Genomic DNA, 7,941 nt, shown 5'->3' with positions numbered 1-7,941 from the left:
ACATTGATTATATTACTATTATCATTATTAAGCTCGGGAGATTGCGGACTGTTAAGAGGGTAGTGTTTGTATTCAGCAGACTGAGTTGAGTCTCCTCACCATACCAATGGGTCTAAGGCACCAAGGCCGGCCCATTATGTGATTATGATACATGTGTTAGACATTTTGTGATTCGATATGCTATGTGATTGTGTTTGTATTTAAGACCTCAGGGGGTTCCCAAGGCATTGGGCTAAGACCATGTGGGGGTTCCCATGGCACCCGGAGTAAGACCCTGGAGGGTTTCCAAGGCTTCCTTATGTGATTGGCATACATGGTTTATGTGTTTTGGATAGCTGTTTAGCTAGTATGATATGCTATATGTGTTTGTGTACGAGTGTGCTATGGGGAACTTACTAAGCTTTCAAGCTTACCGTTTGTGGATTTGTTTCAGGTACATTGGAGCCCAAGGGCAAGGGCAAGGCGTGATGGCGTGGAGTGCACTCTATCTCTCCTTTACTAGTCTGTTTTGGGACGCTTTGATGTTTTTAAAAGAAGATAATGATGTAATGAATGTGAATTTGAAAACAGATGTTTTTGGAAATTTATGGTTTATGCAAATGGTTTGATTATTGAAAAATGAAAATTTTTCTTTGTAAAATTGGGTCGTTACAAATCCTTTGGTGCTCCTTCCTTTTCAAATCGCTCCCCCAGGTCCTTCCAAATTTCAGAAGAAGTATTAGCATACCTTACGTTGGTGCGAATTTCCTTCTCCATTGTAGTCTTTAGCCAACCGTTGACCATGACATCGAATCGAACCCAATCCATGTGTGTTGGTGACTCCTTATCTGGTCTCTTGATGGTGTCGTCGATCAGTCCCATCTTATTTTTCGCAAGGAGAAAGTTGGTCATCTCCTGCTCCCAGTCGTTGTAATTGTTATCATTTAGAATGCCATTCACCTGCATCTGTTTTGGATAATCAGATGGGTGAATGTAGAATTGCGAATTGACATCAATGGCTTCACTTTCTCGTTTCTTGCTTCCGCCACCTTTCTCTCCTGTCATTGTTGCTGAACGATTTTTCTATCCGGTGCGGATAACCCACTCTGATACCATAAATAAACTAATAGAGCCAACTTGGCAATTCTCTGGTTAATGATTGCAGATGCGGATTTTACAATACGGTTATTAAATAGAATGAAAGGCTAACAAACTAGCTAAACAACTGGATAATCTAGATAAGAAGATAAACTATCGGATAGGCTAAGGATTAAATAAATCCTTTAAATTTGTCATTAAGTATCTTTGGTATTTGTAAACTTGTTAAATATCTTTCCAATACTTGGTGTTTCACGTCTCCTTGATACTAGATCAATAAATCAATATATTGAAACCAAAAATAGAATTACATTTAAAATACTAGAAAGAACACACAATTTAATATATTAGGAATCTTCAAATATAGTTTGCCAATGAACTCTGCAAAAATGGTCACTACATGCATCTTATTCGCCGTTTCAAAAAAACCATCCGAAAGAAGATGAATACAAAGGTATTAAAGTTAATTTGCTTTCTAGAACTTCACAAAGTAAATGATTTCGTGCGGAATAGGCATCGTGAAAAGGGGTTTAAAATCTATATAAACGAGGATCATGTTTTTGTTCTTCACATTATGTTAAGAGTTAGTTATTATCTTCATTATGAGATCTTATTATCAAACAACTTATTATGGATCTAATTGTTCTTGGATCAAATAAATATATTGTTTCATAACGATGTTTTATGAGAATTGTTCTTTCTACATTCTTTATTATTCTTTTAGATTAATCATACAATATATAAGTTTAATAGAGTTTGAATTTTTTTTACAATATTAAATTTATATGTTATTCATTTCGATAGGCTTAGCTTTAGGTAGGACTTTATACTCATAAATATAAACATATTAGAAATTAAACAGTGAACAACTCTCGATAGGAATAGGTAATTTCTTACCAACATACTTTTAGTATGATGACAGTCCATCCATTACTTGCAGAGTTGGAGTGGTTCATACCAAAAGGATGCTTAAAAATAATAAAGTAGAAACCTCAACAGGAAAAGGGAAGATTACAAAGTGATTAAAATTTTAAAATGGATGGGGTTATTTAAAATATATATAGTTCTTTTAAATTTCTTATAATATAATTACCAATTCTGTAATGGCCAATGTGATTGTGAAATTGCTTTCTCACAATAAAAATCTTCAAAAAAAATGAAAAATATTAAAAAAAATTCCCATTATATATATATATATATATATATATATATATATATATATATATATATATATATATATATATATATATATAGAGAGAGAGAGAGAGAGAGAGAGAGAGAGAGAGAGAGGTTCAATAGAGAACCATAATTAATCAAAGAACCAATCGTGAGCGTTAGAAATTATAACGATCAACGGCCAAGGAAATAGATGTGCACTTTTACATTGGATGCACACACATCGGATTATACAAAAGAATCTACCATTTACAAAAAAAATTACCACTTTTTTCGTTTAAAATTTTTTTTGAACATGTTTTTTATCGAAAAAAAAAAACCCGAATATACCGTTGTTCGCGATTTTTCGTTCTCTTTCCATAGAGATTCATGATAATATATAAAAAAACGAACTTTTTTTTTTTCCGAAAAAAACCCACTTCATTTTCTTTGATGAAAAAAGTTATGATCTATTTTTTATAGAAAAAATTAATAAATATATTAAAATTCATATTTTTTTTTTGTACTTTTTAAACATAGATTGATATTCATGTTTAAAAAAACAATATTTCAATTTAGATTCATATTGTAAACATGTTCAGATTCACATTGTAAATCTCCTCATATTCACATTGTGAATCTCCTCAGATTCACAGTGTACATAATAACAGATTCACAGTGTGAATCTGAACTGATCGAAGATTTTTCACATTGTGAATGTTAAAATTTAAAATATTTCAGTTTAAATTTACAATGTGAATCTACATTGAACGAGTTTTTTTTTTTTTTTTTTTTTTTGTGAACCTTCTCAGATTCACAGTGTGCATAATAGTAATTCAGATTCTCAATGTGAATCTGAATTGTTTGAGATTTTTCATATTGTGAATGTTAAAGATTGAAATATTTACAGTTTAGATTCACAGTGTGAATCTACACTGTTCGAAGTTCTTTTTTTTTTTTTAAATCTGTGTTGATGTTTATTAATAGAGTACAAAAAATTAATATTTTTGGTTTAATTAGTTTTTTTTTTGATAAAAATAAACTTAAATATTGAAAAAACTAAGAAAACTAAGTGAGTTTTTTTTTCGAAAAAGAAAAGTTCGTTTTTTATATATTATCATGGATCTCTATGGAAAGATGACGAAAAATTGTGAACAACGGTATATTCGGGTTTTTTTCGATAAAAAACTTGGCCTAAAAAATTTTAAATGAAAAAAGGAAGTGAGTTTTGTTATAATCCGATACATCTACGTCCATTTTAAAAGTTTACAACCCTTCCTTTTGCCATTTATCGCATTAAATTCCGACACTTTGGATTGGTTCATCGATTAATAATGGTTTTCTATTGAACTTTTCCCTATATATATATATATATATATATATATATATATATATATATATATATATATATATGTTTTTCTCGATGTGGATGCCTAAAATGTTGCAATAACATTTTGTAATCTTCCCGGGGAATCACTTTTATCTTCGATGGGTATAAAGATGCAAGTGTAACTACATTGTCGAGGTGTATCTCAAACATCTGCTCCTATCCATGTTTCCAAAAGAAATTGACATTTGCAGTACCAAGTTCCTCTATGATAAGTGATTGTACGAAGGTAAAATTTTCAACCTATAATCATTTAACAATTTTATACTATTATATTATCAACAATGCAATAATGTTATACCATAAAGATAAATAAGAATGTAAGGGACTAAAATAATTAACAATGTAACTCCACCCTGTGACAACCCGAAATTTCTATCTTGTACATCTATTCGATTCAATTAAAGTCAGACTTGTATTTGGCTATCTTCTAGCCTTGTTAAAGGTCTATTTGGGTATTTTAAGCCTATTATCTTCAAGGATAAAGTGTTAGGAAGTATCGTATAGAGTTCAGTGTGCGGCTTACAGCCGGAAACTCCACCATAAGGAGTTTCCGGCCGTAAACATCTCCTTGGTCGTGAACTCACCTCCTTAAGTATGATATCCCTTTTTCCACCTCTAACTCAAGAAATCAGATTTCCTCTCAACATTCATCAAGTGTTCACCTAGATCTTCAAAAGAGTAAGTATTCCTTCCTTTGCCTTGTTGATACAATGCTTAACCTAATAAAGATCCATGAAATTATCTTTATGTTGATAGATGTTCAAGCCTTCTTCATCTTTCACTAAGAAAACGCTTGTTAGACTGGTTAAAATCTTCTATCTCCTAGTTAGACTTGTTAAACTCTTGACTTGTTAAACTTTTGACTTCTAGCCTAGTTAGACTTTGTTAGACTTGTTAAACTCTTGACTTCTAGTCTTGGATCATCATAAACTACATGAACATCAAGAGTTTACGACCGTAAACCCTTGCATGGCCATAAACTCTTGTGTGTTGGGGTATGTTTTGGCTTCAAACTCCTTCAAGGTCAAACCTAGGACTGAGAACACTTAGAAATGCTTGTTAGGGCCATGAAAACACCTTGATTGCAAGTGCTCCCATGAGTGTATGGTCGTAAACTCCTTGACCGTACACTCTAGGACCATATACACCCAGGGCCGTATACTCCCCTTGGCCGTAAACTCCTGGCCTTACACAACTTTGTGTGGCCTTAAACTCCTCTAAGATAATCATTTGTGATTGTAACACTTCAATTTAAGTGTTTCCTAGTCCCCAAAGTGGTTTCCTTACATGATTAGTTGTTTGTACACTAATTATATACATATATGTGTGTTATTATATGCTTATTAGGATCCGTTTGTGCCCAAGATTTCACTTAGCACTCAACATCCTTTTCCGAGCTTACATTCGATCTACTCACTACAGGTGAGTTCATACCTCTAACTAACCTTTTAAATGATTTTAAATGCTTTGAAGGGGGGGGGGGGGGGGGATACAAGTTGAAACATTATAGTTATTATATCAATCACATGTGATTAATAACTATCAAATAGATGGATTTCTTATACTTCAAAACTATCAAATAGATGGATTTCTTATACTTCAAAACTATGTTATCAAACAACTATTTCAAAACATGTTATCAAACTCTTTTATACGCTAAAACTCTTTATCAAACTCTTTTAAACTTATATATTGTCAAAATCATGTCTATTCAGATATAGTTATATAAATAAGGTTGAAAGGACTTAGGACTAATAACTCGCTTTATTTCCTAGTTCCTTGTTTGATTGTGGACTTAGGGTATCGGTTGTTTGTTCGAATGTCATTTGAATCTTAGTTATAGATTACGTATATATGTATAGATATAAAAGTTCTTAGATTAGCTCAATACTTTTAGATAACGAAGGTGTACAAACATACTTTGTCATTCAAACAACATCACTAGTAAACTATAATAGGTATAGTTTAGGAGATTACTACTCACTATTTCTAATACAATGAAACATATAAGAGTCAGTTCATACATGAGTCCGTTCAAACATACTATAACGAGAAATATAAAGAACATACTATAACAAGAAACAAGGAGTAACATACTGCATACTATACAAAGAGAACATACAATACACCAGAACAGATAGACCATACTATCCAAATACAAGAATATAATAACATAAATGTGAGCCACTACTTCGGGGCATGGCATCATACTGCTGTGTCTCGTTTTGTAACCGGAGTCTCCTGGAGGGAGCGCGTGAATTTATGTATAGATCTATACTGGATTGACCATCCTACACCTTGCTGCTAGCTACAGTGGGACCTGCAGGTCTACGGGTGACGAATGATGTAACATTTCGACGTCTTCGAGCGTCGTGTTTTCTACTAGTCGATCAAGCATGGTTACAATCATATCACATTATACCTTGATTAACAATTGGTTTAAGGTAGTTAGTACAACAGTAGTTACTATATACAATACTACACCACTTTATTATTTTCCCTATTACATTCACATTGTGATCTTCTCACATAAACGGTAATATAAAACTATATTTTGGTAATGATAGTCACACTTGGAAAAAAAACACTCACTTTTACAAAGAAACAAACATTCAGAACATTCGGGTCTTGGTAGAAGGCTGCATTTTAGTAGAAAATATAGGATTTTCTAGAATATTTCAAACATTTACTACAAACTTTTTCAACAAACTTTCATTACAAACATTTACAGACATTTACAACATTTACAAACACTTTTCTTCAAACTTATACAACATTTGACACTAAATACTTATGAACTCACGAGCTTAAATGATGATCCTCTTTTTCAAAATAATTTGTATTCTCATGTCACTAGTAGACAGGTACAAATGACAGGTTTTGAGAAGACGAAGCACTTTCAGACCCGTCTTTATTTTGATTATTCATTTTTGGTGTCTTATTATTATTGCACAGAACACACTTGTATTTAATTATACTATTATTGCAATGGATGATGTTGTTGCTTGTTTACTAGTATGCATTGTTGTGATACTATACATGATGTCCTCCGCCCTTGAATGTTTCCGCCAAATCGGTTTGGCGGTGTGACACACCCCATGTGAGGTAACATCATCATCTCCAGTATCCTTATTATCACGATATACACGTATGCCTACAGTAACTTCAAGCTGTAAAATACGCATATCATGTGCCATTAACTGCTTGCTACATTTAAGAAGATCCTTTTATGTAACATCCCAAAAACCATAGTAATTTTTTTTTCATTTTTAAAAGAAATAAAAGTCATTTTCCATAAACCATAAGTCACCCAAATCATAGTTTTACATCATAACATAAAATCATAGTATCGAAATATAACATCTCTCAAAACATAACAACCAATGGAGGATGTCCACAGTCACACTTTCACCTTGCCCCGATCCTTAAAAGTACCTGAAATATTTAAATCCAAAGTTGTAAGCCAAAGATTAGTGAGGTTCCCGAAATACCACATACGACAATATACACATAAGCATACATGCTACCGGGTCTGTATCAACCCAATATATGTCTAGATTCACAACACCCCGGTTGATCTTGTCATCAACTCGACCATTGTGAATGTCTAAACTCACAACAATCAATGCTGGTCTTGTCATCAATTCACCTCTTTGTTGGACCCTGACCTAACGTTGTATCGCCCACATTATTGGTTATCCGTACAATGCTAGATGCCTCACCTTCTCAAATATGTCGACATATGCATAATACATATGACAACAAATTAGCTTCACAAGTAACAATCTACAAGTCTACCTGCCTAACAACATACAACAATCTACCCACATCCTAACACCCTAGGACATATACTACAATATATAGTATTTTATAGTGAGGAAACTCACCTCATAGACGAAAGATAATTACCACAGTTCACATGAAGGTAAAGAATTGTATTAGGAACCACCTATACATCAATTAGAGGCCAATACTTAATCTATTGTCTAAAACCCTCAAGTTAACCAAAAACTCAACTTGGTCTTCGCAGTCTTTTCTAAATAAAAGGTTTTGATTATTTGTTTGTTACAAATTTATGATAACAACCAATGCCTAGATTTGTAACCTCAAATGGTGGTCACTAGAACTTCTTGTTTTAGTATAATGTGAAAGAACTCCTTTCGATAAAACTACATCATATTACTCCAAAACATGCTACATGCATATTTATAAACAACATTTTACATTGATAGTTTAGTTACAAAAGACTGGATACAAACCGACTATTAAGATTTTTACAAATTATATATATATATATATATATATATATATATGTATAT

Source organism: Lactuca saligna, chromosome 3 (genome assembly GCF_052625555.1).
Source record: "Lactuca saligna cultivar CGN05327 chromosome 3, ASM5262555v1, whole genome shotgun sequence".
Classification (NCBI taxonomy): Eukaryota; Viridiplantae; Streptophyta; class Magnoliopsida; order Asterales; family Asteraceae; genus Lactuca; species Lactuca saligna.
Note: the sequence above shows the minus strand (reverse complement) of the source record.